Source organism: Chiloscyllium plagiosum, unplaced genomic scaffold, assembly GCF_037043375.1.
Source record: "Chiloscyllium plagiosum isolate Xiang-an unplaced genomic scaffold, Cpla_swu_hap1 HiC_scaffold_15, whole genome shotgun sequence".
NCBI classification, from domain to species: domain Eukaryota; kingdom Metazoa; phylum Chordata; class Chondrichthyes; order Orectolobiformes; family Hemiscylliidae; genus Chiloscyllium; species Chiloscyllium plagiosum.
The window spans coordinates 18,595,192-18,612,884 of NW_028270153.1; the positions used below are offsets into that span (position 1 = coordinate 18,595,192).

At 40.2% G+C, this 17,693-nt stretch overlaps 1 long non-coding RNA gene across 1 annotated transcript in view; it reads right to left on the reverse strand.

Annotated features, from left to right (window-relative positions):
• LOC148147619 (uncharacterized) overlaps nucleotides 1-17,693 on the reverse strand; it is a 45,411-nt gene that overhangs the window by 11,125 nt on the left and 16,593 nt on the right. The window contains exon 3 of the long non-coding RNA XR_015759471.1: nucleotides 5,458-5,707. This is a non-coding gene — a long non-coding RNA (uncharacterized LOC148147619). The remainder of the gene's footprint in view (nucleotides 1-5,457; nucleotides 5,708-17,693) is intronic.

Consider the following 17,693-nt stretch of genomic DNA (forward strand, 5'->3'; position numbering starts at 1 on the left):
ACTCTTTGGTCCCTCCCCCACCCTATCTTCTGCATATAAACCGACATTTTCCTGGCTACCATCCGTTCTGGGAATGGTCATCGGACCTGAAACGTTAACTCTGATTTCACTTCATGGATGCTGCCAGACCTGCTGAGCTTTTCCAGCAGCATCTGTTTTTGTTTGGAAAACTGTGTTCAATTCTGGTCTCCCTGCGATATGAAAGACCTTGCTAAACTTGAAAAGGTTCAGAAAAGATTTACAAGGATGTTGCCAGGGTTGAGCTACAGGGAGAGGCTGAATAGGCTGGGGTTGTTTTCCCTGGAGCATCAGAGGCTGAGGGGTGACCTTACAGAGGATCATGAGGGGCATGCACCGAGTGAATAGCCAAAATCTTTCCCCATGGTGGGGGAGTCCAGAACTAGAGGGCATAGGTTTAGGGTTAAAGGGGAAAGATATAAAAGGGACCTAAGGAGCAACTGTTTCACGCAGCGGGTGGAGGTGTGTGCATGGAATGAACTGCCAGAGGAAGTGGTGAAGGCTGGTACAATTCCAACATTTAAAAGGCATCTGGATGCGTATATGAATACAAAGGGATTAGAGAGATATGGGCCAAGTGCTGGCAAATCTCTGGTTGGCATGGACTAGTTGGACCAAAGTGTGTGTTTCCATGCTGTTTATCTCTATGACTTTATAACTGCTCAAATAAACTGCAGGCATGGATTTGTACCATATTTAAAAGAGTGACAATTCTTTTGACTTATCAACATGTGCAGCTCAAAACCATGTTGATTTCAAGTCTGATTCAAAGAAATGTGGGAATTCATGAATAGCTTTTGGAGCTTAAAATCACACGTGACGTATATGCATTAAAAAGTTGACATTATTGGAACTTAGTCAGAGTTCAATATTGATCTTAAAGCCTCATTGTGCAGAATGGCCAATTACATGGGCATTAATCAGAGGCACCACCAATGCAATAATATTTTCTTGACGGTACAAATATCGGAGTTTTGAAAGACGCTGTGTGACATACAAAGGTTGTCTCAAATTGGCTGGCTATTGATTAGATAGCATTAATATTCATGAGGTAATTTCACAAGGTTTAGATTAGATACAGGCTTTCTCTGGCGTGGAATTTTTAAATCAATTGAAATTGATCTGAATTGGTTTTTAACTCCTTTCGATTGATTTGGGTTAAACCTACACTTGAGAATTTATAAGCTACATCCTTTTAAAAAATGAGGGAAGAGAGAAGAAAGGTACTTTAAACATGTCAATTCAGTTCTGCAAATTTGGAACTTTAGTCCTCTGGTTTAAACGTTAGTGGAGACTCAGTATCCTCTAATATTAGAAACAGCTGAGCCAGAGTTTGGCACAAACTGACTGATAGGTTTATGGTTGTATCATTATCATACTGGATTAGCAATTGAGCTAACCTGAGTTCAAATCTTACCAACATCATAAAAATAATCAAGAAATGCTATTATATTTTCAGAAGAGCCCTTGTGGATCACTACAGTCCTTCAAGAAGGGAAACTGTCATACCCTTTGCCTCTACTCTATGGTGTGACTTGAAAAGTAATGTGTTCTGAGAGATACCTGCAAAGTATGAGCAACATTCAAGGAAACAGTCTACCAGTGCCATCACTTTCTCAAAGGGAATAGGGTATTTGTGGCAATGCTGGTATCAGCTTCACTTTGAGAACACGGAAAATAGAGAGAACAGATTGAGCCATTTTTCTTCAGAAAGGAATCTTAAAGGAAAAATGTTTTTAGATGCGATGGGGGTGGAAAGATTGTTTGCGCTTGTGAGACAACCCAAAGCTAAAGGCCATAAATCCAAGATAGTTACTATGAAATCCAATGGGAAATCAGAATTTATTCATGCACAAAGTGGTTAGAATGTGGAGCTCACTACCACATAAGGGCTGGAGTTTACAATGAGTGACAATCTCCCACTGATTGCCACGCAGCCACTTCTTTGTTATGAAAGGCAAGAACGCCATATTTCTGCCAGTGATTTCGATAAGGGCTCTTTCAGAACTGCAGAGACAACTTCCAATTTGACGGTTCTTTCATAGTGCAGGGGAATGCAAGGCAAGCTTCACTTTCACAGCAGTCAGCTGCTGGTTTCTGAAACGTAAGGTCCAGGATCACTGAGAGACACTTTGACAGCTGCTGTCAAATGGTGAGTTCATTGTTCAATGGTAAGTATGAGGTTAAAGTGTCATCAGTGTGGGGGCACAGTGCCAGGTGGGTAGACTACTAAGTTGATAGGAACTAGATTAGCCCATGAGACCATAAGACAGGAGCAGAAATAGACCATTCAGCCCATTGAGTCCAATTCAATGAGATCAGGGCTGATCTGATAAGCCCCAATTCCATTTTCTTGCCTTTTCCCATTCGCCTTGATTCCCCTCACTGATTAAATATTTATATATCTCTGCTTTAACATAAGTAATGGCCCCTCTTCTGAAAGAAAAAAAATTCTCTTCATCTCTGTTTTAACTGGGCGACTCCTTACTCTGAGATTATGGATCTAGATGCTCCTACATGGGGAATCAACTTCTCCACACCCACACTGTCAAGTCCTCTAAGAATCCTATGTTTCTATAAGGTCTCTCAGGACTACAGATCCAACCTATTCAACCTCTTCTCACATGAAAATCCCTCCATACCCAGGATCAATCTAATGAACCTCCTCTGGACTGCCCCCAGTGCCAGTATATATTTTGTTCCATGAGGGGAGAAAAACTCTTCACAATACTCCAGCTGTGATCTGACCAGTGTCTTATATAGTTTTAGCAAGATCTCCTTATTTTTTAATACCGCTTTCTCTTTGACATAAAGATTAACATTCCATTTACTTTCCCAACTATCCATTGAACTTGGATGCTAGTTTTTTTTTGTGATTTATGTACTGGGACCCCTAAATCCCTCTGTGCTTCAGCTTTCTGCAGTCTTTCCTAATTTAAATAATATTCAGCTCTTCTGTTCTTCTTGCCAAAATGCGTAATCTCACATTTTCCTATATTATGTTCCACCTGCCAAAATATTGCTAATTCACTCAAGCTGTTCATATCCTTCTGTCAACTCCTTGTGTCATCCTCACCACTTGCCTTCCCATCTATTTTTGGGCCATCTGCAAAGTTGGCAATTGTGCATTCACCGTCTAAGTCACCATACATATTATAAATAATTGTGGGCCCACATTTGATTCCTGTGACACCACCAGTTATAGATTGCCATCCTAAAAATGTTTCCTTTATCCCAAATGTCAGTCTTCTATGAGTTAATCAGTCCTCTATCCAAGCCAATATATCATCCCCAACATCATGGGTTCCTATCTTATTAAGTAACCTTATGTGCAGTTACTCTAACATTTCCCTAACAACAGATGTTAAGCTAACTGCCAAAAGTTGTCTTTTAAAAGAAATGTTCCTCCCTTTTTGAATAACATTGATACATTGGTGGTTTTCCAATCCTCTGAGACGTTTCCAGAATCTAATCATTGGAAGATTACTGCTAGTTCATCCACTATCTCTGTAGTTACTTCCTTTAAAATCCTAGGACACCACACATTATGTCCAGGTGACTTACTGACCTTTGACCCCATTAGTTTCCTGAGTGCATTTTCTCTGGTGATAATTATCATATTTATTTTCACCCGTATTCAGCTCATTCATTATTTAGAATGTTTGGAATATTATTGATATCCTCTACTATGAAGACTGATGAAATGTATTTGCTTAACACATTTGCAATTTTCTAGCTCCCTATAATTTCTCCAGCCTTGTTCTCTAAGGGCCCCATATTCAATATTGCCTCACCCTTCCTTTTTATATATTTGTAAACCTCTTACTGCTTATTTTTAGGTACTTGCTCGCTTGCCCTCATAGTTACCTTTCACCCTCTTTATTTTGTTTTTGGTTTTTTTTGCCTTTTGTAACTTTCCAATCTTCCAATTTATAACTAATCTTTTCCGCATTGTGCTTTTTTTTCTATCAATTTATTATTGTCGATAAATTCCCTGGTTCACCATGGTTATTTTATTACCTTTCTAGGATCCTTCTTCTTCACCCAGAGACTGATCCAAATACCTTTTAACTTTTATCATCTTTTGGTGCGTGCGTATATGCAAAGATGCGCACGCACTTTTCATAATCGATCAAATCACCCCTTGTTAACTTAAGATTTGGGGATGCCGGTGTTGGACTGGCATGTACAAAGTTAAAAATCATTCCAGGTTATAATCCAACAGGTTTAATTGGAAGCACACTAGCTTTCGGAGCATCGCTCCTTCATCAGGTGGTAGTGGAGGACTCAAGCTATAAATTCTGTGTGTTAGGATTGAGCCCTCCACTACCACCTGATGAAGAAGCGACGCTCTGAAAGCTAGTCCAATTAAACCTGTTGAATTATAACCTGGTATTGTGATTTTTAACCTTGTTAACTCAAGTAAGCCTGGTTAAGCTGGCTTTTCCAAAGATTTATCTGAGAGTTGGTGGTGAACTTTTATAAAGTTTTTGCAACCAACCGAGGGTGTACGTGAATAAAGAAGGAGAGCCAATTTATCCAACCTTACCCAGAGCTTGACAATTTAAGGTATTCTGGGAAAGCTGGGAAATCTCACCAGATTCTGTTTATGACAACGTCAGTGTCAGAAAAAGACCAATGAACACTTAGACTGAGATAATTCTGTTTTGATAAGGCACCTTATCGGAAAGATTAATCTGCAATTTCACTTCCCACATGCTCATAGCCCTCTCCGTGTTTCCAGCATTTCATGTTCCTTCTTTAAACACCCAGAATTCCTGCTTTTTACCTTCACATAAATATGACTCTCATGCTACTCTGTAAATTGGCCTTTGCTTAGAATACCCTGCTTTAAATATGCTTAACTTGCTTCACATTTCATATATTACAGGCTACTTCTAGTTTGCAGCTCTCTGCTTTACCGTGCGTTTTTGAATTCCTCATCATATTCTATGTGTTGCATTATGTGAGTCAACTCTGTCTTTAAATGGACCTGGTCAAAGAGAAGAGTAGGAGAGAGGTTTGTTTTTGATGAGCTATGATGATGATGAATCCAAAACCATAATGAATCAATTGCAAGGCCCTAATGGGGAAAAATGCTGATTTGTTGTCATATTGTAGAGAATTCAGGGAGCGCCCTGACATTTGATCAGAACTTTGATTAACAACTAACGAGTTGGAGATGATGTAGGAATTTATGCCAGGACTCAAGGCAAACAGTTTATTTGACAGTAAACAAAGCTTTTATTCTGCGAGCAAACTCCAGTTGGTAGAGTTTAATAATGTAGCACTCTATAACAGTCAACAGAGTCTACTTAAAATATGTCTCTGTGAAAGTTTCCTGATAACAACAGGGTAGTAATTTTTCCCACAATCTGTAATGTGTACAAGGTAGTTATGAACAAATTGCAAATATAAGTAGCAATCCCAAGTACTTACAGCACACATACTCTAGGATAAGGGTACATCTCGCCAGAAATACCAATGTCACGCCATGCAACTTTATTTGAAAGCGAGGGAGTAGGAGGTAACTCTGTGGCCACAAACAGAAAACTTCAACATCTTTTCTTCCATACATTGATGTGCTTTCCACTGATGGAACAGGCTTTGTGTGCTCATAACGAATGGATTCACCATAAAGGTTGGGTTGGGTCTTGGATGCATCATAATATCTTCCAGTGATCTGACACTGTGAGAATTCGACAAAAACAAAAACAAATTGGCAAAATGGCAAGAGCAAGAAAGAGCACATTGTAGAATGCATTTCCCAGCTGCAGAAATCACATTTCTAACTGCTAGATCCTTCACTATGTCAGAAATCTCTCACATTCCGCCTATATCAACTAATTCTGACAGCTGCTGTACATTATAAATCTCAGTCTAAGAGTGTAAAGCCAGGAAACTAGGAATTGTTACACCCTCAACTTGATATGTTCAAATGAGATCTTTTGAAAGTCACAAGTGGATTACAAGAAGATTCAAAAAAGCCTAAACGCCCTAAGCGCTTTAAAGACAGAACAGTTTCTGCTCAAGTTTCCTGCTCGGAAAGCATTTTCCATGTCTTTTTAGCGGTGCTAATGTGCTGAAAATGAGGAAGATATTCAGTTTTTTTGTATTAGATTAAATCAAAGGCTACATTTCTCCAAAGTATCAATATCCTTAATTAAAAAGTCTATGCACATAACTAAGAATCTAAGATTTAGTACCATTCCAATTATCATCTTTTGCATTTATGGTGTGTTTCTTTCAACCAAGAATATTTATCTCTTTTCAGAGCATTTGATGTTAGATTTAGTTCTACAACCAACCACTCTCTCCACAACTGATGTTCATTAGAAGCAGTGTGAAAACATCTACAAGATGCACTGCAGAATTTCACCCAAGATCCTTAGACAACACCTCCCAAACTGACGATCACTTCCATCTAGAAGGACAAGGACAGAAGATGCATGGGAACGCCACTAACCTGCAAGTTTCCCTTTAACACACATTCCATCCTGACTTGGAAATGTATTGCCGTTAACTCGTTGTTGCTGTGTCAAAATCCTAGAATTCCCTCCCCAAGGGTGTTGTGGGTTTTACATACTGCATACAGACTGTAGTGGTTCAAAAAAGCAGCCCAACACCACTTTCTCAAGGGCAACTGTGAATGGGCAATACATGCTGACCAGCCAACAACACTTACATTGCACAATTGAAATTTAAAATAATTATTTATTTGTCTGGTTCGTCAGACACTTTTGCAGTTGGAAGCATTAATTTTCCCTTTACTGTTGCACTGACCATAAATTATTCAATTACATTTACCTAGTACCGTCTAGGCCACTCTGTGTCAGATAGCTTATTGAAAAGGATAAATCATTGTCTTATGTCAGTTGTCATTATAACCCATCCCCAGATGGAGTTGCCCAATCTGTTATGGTTCTAGATAGAATACTGCAGAGTGTCAAGGGATGAACTAGCTCTGCTTCTATATATTTACCTTCCCCCTATCCATTGGTTAGAAAAAGGTTAATTAGACAGGATCCCCTTTCTCCCAGAACAAGTGAATTTATGTTTCAAAAGAAAAGCCATTTTAACCAGAGTTTCTTAAGTTAATGAAATAATGTGTTTATTAGCTATCACAGGAGTAGAATTAATAGTGCAGCACGTATACACACAGTTCAAAAAAGAAAAGTGAGTACGACAAATACAATGGTTAAAAAGATGATTGGATCAGTCTCTGGATCATTTGTGAATAGTCGATGTGGAATACTGTAGGCTGGTATCAGTAGTGTTGACATTGATAGTTCAACAGTCCATTTTGAGATTCTTTGCCTTGTAAGACAGCTGAAGTTCTTTTGCCCTGTTTCTTTTTCGACAGTGATTGGCTTGCTAGCTGGCTCCCAACACTCAGACTAACAGAATCTCTATTTGTTTTACTTACAGTGCAGGAGTGTATATTGGCTGTCCTCAAGCTGTCACCTTCACAGTACATGAGTCTGGCACACCAGCCCATTAATACACACTGGCCAAGCACTGGAGTTGTTTTTTTAAGATATTCCTGAAGGGTCATGTCCTCATCCTGGAATATAATCCAGAGAATTTTTGTTTTCATTCTGATAGGAGGCAATTTGATTGTCTTGAATCTCTACATTTTGAAGAACTTCTGTCCTTGAAACTTTCTTAGCAAACCATTAGATAAGACATTTCTGGATACTACACAGGGAACCTTTTGGCTATCAGTGCTTTCCATTTTGAGAAGTTACATTTAAGACAGGCTTGACTTACAGGCTTTGTTCCATAAAAAATATGGTTTGTCCAAAAGCTCAAGATGTCTGTATGTAATGTGAGGTTCTGATCTGTCATCATGACACTCTTCATTATACAGTCATACAGCCTGAAAGCACACCCTTTGGTCCAACTGGTCCAGGCTGACTATATTCCTAAACTAATCCAGTCCCATCTGCCTACACTTTGCCTATATCCCCCTAAACCTTTCCTGTTCATGAACTCACCCAAATGTCTTTCAAATGTCGTAACTGTACCTGCATCCATCACTTTTCCTGGCAGTTCATTCCGCACATGAACCACCATCTGTGTAAAAACGCCGACCCTCATGTCCTTTTTAAATCTTTCTCCCCTCACTTTAAAAATATGCCCACTAGTTTTGAATTCCATCACCCTTGTCATACACCTTATCTATGCCCTTAATGTTTTATTTATCAACATTCCTTTGGATATGTTACAGATTTCACATGAAGTATTTTCAACACTGCTTTGTAGTCATGGTTATAACGAGGTTGTTATTTATGTAATGGCAAACTATCTATCATCATTTTTTAGTTAGCCCTGGCTCAGTGGTAGTTCTCTTCCTTCAGACTCACAAGACTGTGTTACTCAAGTACCAATGCATTTATGTGAACACCTAATCTCTGATGCAGCACTGAGGGAGTGCTGCATTGTTGGAGTTACTATATTTCTGATTAAAATCAAGACCCTGCCATTCCTTTCACGAAGTCACAGAAGATCCCATAACACAAGTTGAAGAAGAACAAGCCATGGTCAGCTCAAAAGAATAACATCAAAAAGATTACCTGGCCATTTATTTCATTATTATCTGCAAGACCTTGCTATGTGCATGTTGCCTTTGCTGTTGCAGCAGTGATTGGACCTTAATGACAGTTAATTGGTTGAGATATGATTTGAGGTGTTCTGGGGTCAGACAGACACTGTATAAATACAGTTTCATCTTTTATATTCATCGCTTTTTTTTCCACTTTTATCAATGTTTCTATCAATTGGATTGATCTCAATGCTATTTTCATTCTTCTGTCACACATGACAAACTTCTTAACTCACATGCAATGTTTTGTTGAACGGTCCAATGCATAAACCTCACTGAACAGAGGTAAGCCAACTAACAGACTGGAAACTCAAATGTCACGATAGTTATTCGACCATATGTGAAATAAAAATAATAATGTCAAATTATTTTTTGATCAGAATTGCTCGTTTAAATTGGTCGTGACTGATTTAGACTCTTATCTTATTTTGAGAACATCTTTTAGCTCTCTTATCCCCAAATGCCAAATTTCTTTCTTATTATTGTCCATTATCAAAGTTCACATCACTTGAGAAACAAGGCTTTTTATTAAATAAGAGTTCTTTACATCTGGAAAGCTGCACACATCTTATAGTATGAATGCAAAACAGCTACAGAAAATCCTTAAGGAGATCTTTGCACATTCTTGTCCCTCCCTTGGATCCTATTACATTCAAAACACAAAATCACAAAGATCAGAACAGATGAACAGAACCATTTAGATCATCCTTCCACAAATAAATCAAAAGTTACACTGGTGAAAGGTTGCATTTCTTAAGAAAAAAAAATCTAGCATTGTTCTCAAAACTAGATACAGGCCTGGGTTTATAATTATGAAAGAACAGTTGGATAATGTGCAAAAGCACCTCACTCCAACGTAGATAATATTCAATTCAAGTTCTTCTGCAATTTTTATTTCAAAAAAAGAGTTGACACAAAGTATTTTTGAGTGTTGATATCTAATCAATCCTTTGATGCCACTGACATGTTGAAGATGCTGAACATAAAATGAAGTTATAATAATTTATTCCATGGAGATTTTCCTTCATACATTTCAGGGGGTTTAATAAATCGGATGTTGCTGTCACTTCAATTGTTTACTCATTAAGTGATGTGATCTAAGAAACGAAATACAGGCAGATTTGCTTTGTTCACTACTTTCAGCATAAATTGAAATAGATTTATGATCATGTTTATAAGTAATGAACAGCTTTTGCTTTAGTATTTTTTAGTATTCTTTAGTATTTTTAACCAAATTCAGGGTTGTTGTTTCTTGGCAATGACCCAATGTAATGATTACATTACTGGATGAGTAATACAGGAGCCTGCAGTAAACTCCAGAGAGTGCAAATTCAAATCCCAATATGGCAGCTTGAAAATCTGAATTCTGTTTCGAAAATATTGCCATTAAGTATCTTCAAAGCTGAGACAGTGTCTCAGGGAATCAGAGGACATGGGGAAAAGGCAGGAAAGTAGAGTTGACCATTATCAGATGAGCCATGATTTCATTGAATGTCGGAGCTGACTTGGTGGACTGAGTGACCTACTTCTGTTCCTAGAGTGAGTATCCATGCAATTTAATAAGGCTTTTCAACTGTGTGATACTAGTTTTAGCTGAAAATGTGTTGCTGGAAAAGCGCAAGCAGGTCAGGCAGCATCCAAGGAGCAGGAGAATCGACATTTCGGGCATGAGCCCTTCTTCAGGAACCCTGAATTTGGTTAAAAATACTAAAGGATACTAAAAAATACTAAAGCAAAAGCTGTTCATTACTTATAAACATGATCATAAATCTATTTCAATTTATGCTGAAAGTAGTGAACAAAGCAAATCTGCCTGTATTTCGATTCTTAGATCACATCTTCTCCTGAAGAAGGGCTCATGCCCGAAACGTTGATTCTCCTGCTCCTTGGATGCTGCCTGACCTGCTGCGCTTTTCCAGCAACACATTTTCAGCTCTGATCTCCAGCATCTGCAGTCCTCATTTTCTCCTGATACTAGTTTTAGTCATATACTGGATAATGTCATTTTGCTTTTGTTGCACTAGACTGTGCACGATGCAGGGTGATGTTATGTTAGCATGGCAAAACGTTTTGTCACCATAAGTATGTAAGTTAGCTTGCTGAGCTGGACAGTTTGTTTTCAGCCGTTTTGTCACCATAACTAGGTAATATCATCAGTGAGAGTCTTTGGTGAAGTGCTGGTGGTATGTCCAGCCTCTCTATTTACAGGTCTTGGTTTCTTAAGTTGGGTGATGTCATTTCCGATTCTTTTTTTCAAGGGAAGGTAGATGGGTATATTGGTGGAGTTCTGGTTAGAATGCCATGTCTCTAAGAATTCTCATAGTTGCTTGCAATGGAATATCGTTAATGGGCCACAAGTTAACAAGTGCATTATTAACCAATGGCAAATTCATGTTCTGACATATTGATAAAATAATAATTTTTAATATTTTAAAAAATTATATGCCACAGCTAGTGACAGTGCGCATCTAATGGACTCATGAAACCCATCTATTTTTATCGACAAGGAGGTTGCTTTAAGTATTAGGCCCTTGTCTGCAGACTGTACACAGGAACAAGCATCAGGAGTGAAGGCTGGAAGCTGGAAATGAAAAGCAAAAGTTCTGAAAATACTCAGTGGGCCTGATAGCGTCTGCAGAAACATAAAAAGTGGATAAATTCCTCTCCAAAAGGTGATGGGCATGGAAGCTGGAAAGGTGTTTGGTTGCTCTGGTTGTGCCTAAACTTCTGCTAGGATTAAGCTCTGCACAGGATGGTCTGTAGTGGGAGGTGACACGGGGCACGCTAACACGGGGCACACAGACACAAGATGGTCTCTGCGCCATTACATGGAAAAGTGCAGCAAAGCATACACAGATACTGCCTGAGGCCAACAGGATATCAGCACAATAGACACAGACATAGGTAATTAGTTTAAGGCAGGTGGGGGAGAGAATACACATCAGTAACATCTACTGCCCCCCAAAGTGTCTGAGTCTAGCCACCACCTTCAATAGATTAGATTAGATTCCCTACAGTATGGATACAGGTCCTTCAGCCCAACAAGTTCATACTGACCCTCTGAAGAATAACCCACCCAGACCCATTCGCCTACCCTATACTTACCCTTGACTAATGCACCTAACACTACGGGCAATTTAGCATAGCCAATTCACCTAATCTGCACATCTTTGGACTGTGGGGAGGAAACTAGAGCCCCCAGAGGAAACCAACGCAGACACGAGGAGAATATGCAAACACCACACAGACGGTCGCCCGAGGCAGGAATTGAACCTGGGACCCTGGTGTTGTGAGGTGGCAGTTGTGAGGTGAGCCACCGTGCCACCCCAAAAACGTTAACTATCTGAGACTGCTTGTATACAAGTGTTAATGCTTTAGATTTGCAGTAATGGAAAATGATCTTCCTTCTCAGGAAGAACGATCATGACCAATTACTGCAGCAATGGACTTTTGCCTGGCTGCTGAAACTGACAATGACTCTGCAACATTCCTCTGAAACTGACAACGACTCTGTAATGTTTTCTGGAAACAAGCCATGCTGCACAAACAAAGACTCGATATTTGGACCATTATACCATGAAATGTATAAAATATCGTGACATGCTCAGAAGGTGTGAGAAGGATCGCAGCTGACAGCCGTGCTGCCGGACATCTCTCTCTCTGTCTCGCCCCAGAGCTCCAGTTTCTTTCTACAATAAACTTTGTCAGTGAATCTCAATTCTGATTCCAAGACTGGTGAGTTTCCCCATAACAGGTCCATGGTTGACTTTCCCACCTGTGACCTCTCATGTGCCTTGAGTGATCAATTAAGGATCACTTAAGGGCCCTAGCTCACTGCTGCTGGGATTAACCTAGATGTGCCTGTCACTTTGCAGTCATCAAGGTGCATTTCTACCACAATAGAAACATAGGAACATAGGAGAAGTGGTAGGCCATTCAGCCCCTCAAGCCTGTTCTGCTCTTCAGTGAGATCATGGCTGATCTGAGGCCTAACTCCATATACCTGCCATTGAGCCAGATTCCTTAATATTTTTGCTTAACAAAAATTTTTCAACCCCAGAATTACAATTAACAACTGAACTAGCATCAACATCCTTTGTGGAAGAGAATCCGACCCTCTAACATCTTTTGTGTATCAAAGTGCTCCCTCGTATTTCTCCTGAATTATCTGGCCCTAATGTTTCAACTTTGCCCCTAGTTCAAGAACCTCTAACTCATGGAAATAGTTTGTCTTTACCGACTCTGTCTGTTTCTCTTGATACTTGACGAATTTGATCAGATCACCTATCAAACTTCTAAATTTTAGATGAAACCGACCTAAATTGTATAATCTCTCTTCATAACTTAACCCCTGAAGTTCGGGTATCATCTTGTAAACCTATGTTGTACTCTCTCCAAGGCAAATACATCCTTCCAAAGATGAGGAGCCCAGATCTGCTCACAGTACTCCAAGTGGGGTCTAACCAAGGTTTAATATAGATACAATATAACTTTGACATCCTTTTGCATCAGCTCTCTAGATATAAAGACCAGCATTCCATTAGCCTTCCTGATTGTTTTCTCTAGCTGTTTATGGCATTTTAAAGATGCAACTGAACCCTCACGTCTCTGTGGACATCTATTGTATTTAACTTCATACCACCTAGAAAGGACCCTGATGGATTCCTTTTTCAGTCCAAAATGGATAATCTCACACTTGCTTACATTGAATGCCATCTGCCACAGTTTTGGCCATTCACCTGATTTTATGCTATCAACTACACTGTCTACAATACCACCTAACTCTGTGTCATTAGCACATTTCTATACCATTATCCAGGTTTTTTTAATAAATAAAGTGAATAATTGAGGCTCTAACACTGATCCTGTAGGACAGCACTGGTCGTAACCTATCAATTTGATCACCTAACCATTATCCTACTTTCTGCCACCTGTCACTGAACCAATTTCCCAGTCATGTCAGTAATTCATCCTCAATTCCTTGGGCTTCTACCTTAGTTAACAGTCCTTTATGTGCTGCTCCTTATGGACACCTTGTCAGCACTGGGTGGTTGAGAATGTGCCTCCTATTCAAATGCAAGGGTGTGCCCACTGGGGATATCCTTAACTGCACATTTAAAGACCTCCATTGATAGTGGATTGTGAATTCACCCCTGCTCCCTTGCTTCCAACAGCCCCATCTTTCTCTATCCCTGCCCCAAAACCTGTGAGTCCCCACCCATCATGACTTGCCCTTGTTCTGGGTTCTCCACAATCCGAGAGCTCCAGACCTGCATAAACAGCCAGCCCAAAAATGTCAGGAACTTAGCAGGGAGCAACATAATTCGGATTCCTTTTATTTATTGGGCCTGATCAAAAGTGAAAGTCTCAAGGGGTTTGGGAGTACATTTCCTTTGTCTTCTCCCAGAGCGTTGACCCATTGAGCATTGAGAAAACAGGACCAGGGAAGTGTTTTTCAGCCTTGCAGACAGGATGACCAGTTTATCAAAACTGATTTTGCTGGAATTTTGTTTGAATGCTTGTAGACATGACTTCAAGAAGGACAATAATTTTGATGACAGACCGTCTATTGAATCGAGGGGTTGCAGCAAATGTATTGTCTCCAATGCTTTTTATTTGCTGTTGATGCACAGACTTGGTCTCCCTGAAGTACTGGAGAATGATGATGGCAACTGCTCTCTCTGTTAGGACTGTGAACTACTTTTTCGTGGAGCACTCGCTTGAGAAAGCTGAGAGGTGATGCAGTTAATCCAGTGTGGGTATGCCTCCTAAATGGTGGCCTTTTGAGAGAGGTGCTTGACAAGGTGTGAGAAATGCTCAATATATTCTAACATGATTCAACATCATGAGTGGGCTGCACAGAGCAGATAGGGTGAAGCTGTTTTCTCTTGTGAAAGAAGCAGAAACGAGAAGGCATAGATTTAAAGTAATGTGCAAACAAAGCAATGGTGAAGTGAGGAAAATCTTTTTCACACAGTGAGTTGTTAGAATCTGGAATGCACTGCCAGGAAATGTAGTGAAGATATGTTCAATTGGACAATTGTGAGGGCATTGAATGCTTTTTTTGGATTGAAATGGCATGCAGGAATATGCGGAAAAGGCGGGAGTTCGACATTAGGCAAAAGCCAGACTAAATAATAGATCTGGTACAAATATGATGGGCCAAATGATCTCCTTCTGCATTGTAATAATTCTGTGATTATTCGTAAAACAGATAGGAGAGGAATACTTCACTTATGACGTATTTAACATTACTTGCTTATGTAATGCTGGAAATCACAATGGGTCAGGCATCATCCATGAAGAGGGAGCATGCCACCATTTCGAATCTAGATAACTCTTCATCAGAACTGACATGAAGCGTGGAGGGGGCAGTGTTTATGCAATGGTGGTGAGTGGTGGAGTGCTTGGGGAGATAGTGCAGATGAAGTGATCAGATGTGAGAATGGCAGAACATCTGTTTCTGTAGGTAATTTGCTTGCGCTTTTTGTATGCGTTTGAAATTGGCTCCTTTGATCTGGTTTTTGAGGACACTCAGGGACTTTGATTGTTCAAAGTTCTGAATTTATATCCCAGTGTTGCATTTTTATTAAGGTATAATATAACCAAAATTCTGCAATGATGGTAACTTTCATTTAGGGGGCTAATATGTTTTCAGACAGTAGAATCAAGCTTTGAGTGATGTTTCAATATTTGGAGGGTTTTCCCAAAAATGAGTCAATATTTGGAAGAGGTTCCCATGGAGTGCAATGTTCGTATCAGTTTCTGCAGGACATCTCTGGGTGTGTGTCAGTAATTGGTCAGAGTTCCTCAGATTATGTCAATATTTGGAAACTTTTCTCGGGTGTGTGTTTGTATCCAAAGGAGATCTTTTGAACTGTATTCAGAATCTCCCTCATTCTTATTTTGACCAGATAGGTTTTACATCTATTTGAAGACAGAAAGCGCTAACATTAAAATATAGTGCAAATAAACCTATATTGTGCCACAGCCCCATATTGCCATATTATGTCAATATTTGGAGGGTTTTCCCAAAAATGAGTCAATATTTGGAAGGGATTCCCATGGAGTGTAGTATTTGTATCAGTTTCTGTAGGAGATCTCTGGGTGTGTATCAGTAATTGGTCAGAGTTTCTCAGATTATGTCAATATTTAGCAACTTTTCTTGGGAGTTTCTTTGTGTCTGCAGGCGATCTTTGGAACTATCCACAAAATTGCCATTATTCTTATTTTGACCATATAGTTTGTACATTGTCTGTCAAGCGGATGGTTGGTTCAAAAAGCACTATTATTAAAGTGCAAATATACACATATTCTGTCACAATATTGCAATTGGAAACAAAATTTGCACAAACTCATGTCTTTCCCATTGTTCTGTGTTACGACATGCACCCAGGCTGGATGGAATAGTGCCAGAGTCTTTTGAGTGGATTCAATGAGAATTATATGATCTGTGACCCTACCCGGCAACATTTGCAGAGCATGTTGGTAAAGTGGGGAGTCAAATATGCATGTTTTCTAGTTATTTCCTCTATTGTAGAAGACAAACATCACATGCTAATGGAGAGGTCCTGGTTTGCACCATCTGAAAAGGTACTCAACTGGCCTTTTAAATATGGCAACAGAATCTTTGATCCCAAAAGTGGTAAGAAATCCAGCTCGCTCTCCTCTTAAATTGCTGATAACTTGTGCAATATCTCATTTCCATATAATATAAGATGAGACGAATTTGATTAGGGGAGAGAATGCACCCCGGCCCCACCCTGGCATTGGTAGCTATAAAGCCATCCAAGATGTTAGATGCTATACTTCAACTTCTAAAGTGGAAGATCCCCCACAACTGGAATCAATGTATGTGTGGATAGAGGGAGAACATTTAGATGTGGCACTTGCGATGCTAAGGCAGACAAGGGTGGCATGATGGCTCAGTGTTTCGCACTGCCGCCTCACAGCACCAGGGACCCGTGTTTGAATCCATCTTCAGGTGACTACCTGTGTGGAGTTTGCACATTCTCCCCGTTTCTGCATGGGTTTCCTGCGGGTGCTGCGGTGCAAAATCGCCCATGAAGATTTTTGAGATGTATTTGCATTGTCCCAGGTCCAGCTCAGTTTGCAGCCAGATATGTGCATGGACCTGCACCTCCTCTCTCTGGTCAAGGCTGCTCAGGATCGATGGCAAGGCAGCAGAAGAATGAGATGCCTGCACCCTACCACAATTCTTCTGTCTGTTAAAGGAGACAAAATGATGTTGGCGGGCTACCAGAGGCAGGAGCGACAAACAGACCCCCAGGCAGCCTCTCCCCAGGACACCATAGAGGTGCCTACCCCTCCGCTCCTCATAGACTGAGACGTGATTGCCTCCAGCAGCTCATTCCGAGGAGGGTGAGCTGACATGTGGGCAGGACTCTCTCACTCCTGCACATTTTTGCAGTCAATAGGCTGACCAGTCCAAGCACGGGAACATTACAAGGCCAATGGTCTGTTTTACAAAGACTCTGATTAAAGAGTGGACAGTGTCACATCTATCCTTGGTGGCAGTCATAGTTATAGATTCATAGAGATGTACAGCACAGAAACATACCCTTCGGTCCAACCTGTCCATGCCGACTAAATATCCCAATCCAATCTAGTCCCACTTGCCAGCACCCAGCTCATATCCCTTTAAACCCTTCCTATTCATATACCCATCCAGATGCTTTTTAAATGTTGCAATTGTACCAGCCTCCACTACTTCCTCTGGCAGCTATTCAAAACACGTACCACTCTCTGCATAAAAAGTTGCCCCTCAGGTCTCTTTTATATCTTTCCTATCTCACCCTAAACCTATGCCATCTAGTTCAGGACTCCCCCACCCCAGGGAAGCGACTTTCTCTATTTATCTTATTCATGCCCTTCATAATTTTGTAAACCTCTATAAGGTCACCCCTCAGCCTCCGACGCTCCAGGGAAAACAGCCCCAGCCTGTTCAGCCTCTCCCTATAGCTCAAATCCTCCAACCCTGGCAACATCCTTGTCAATCTATTCTGAACCATTTCAAGTTTCACAACATTCTTCCGATAGGAAGGTGACC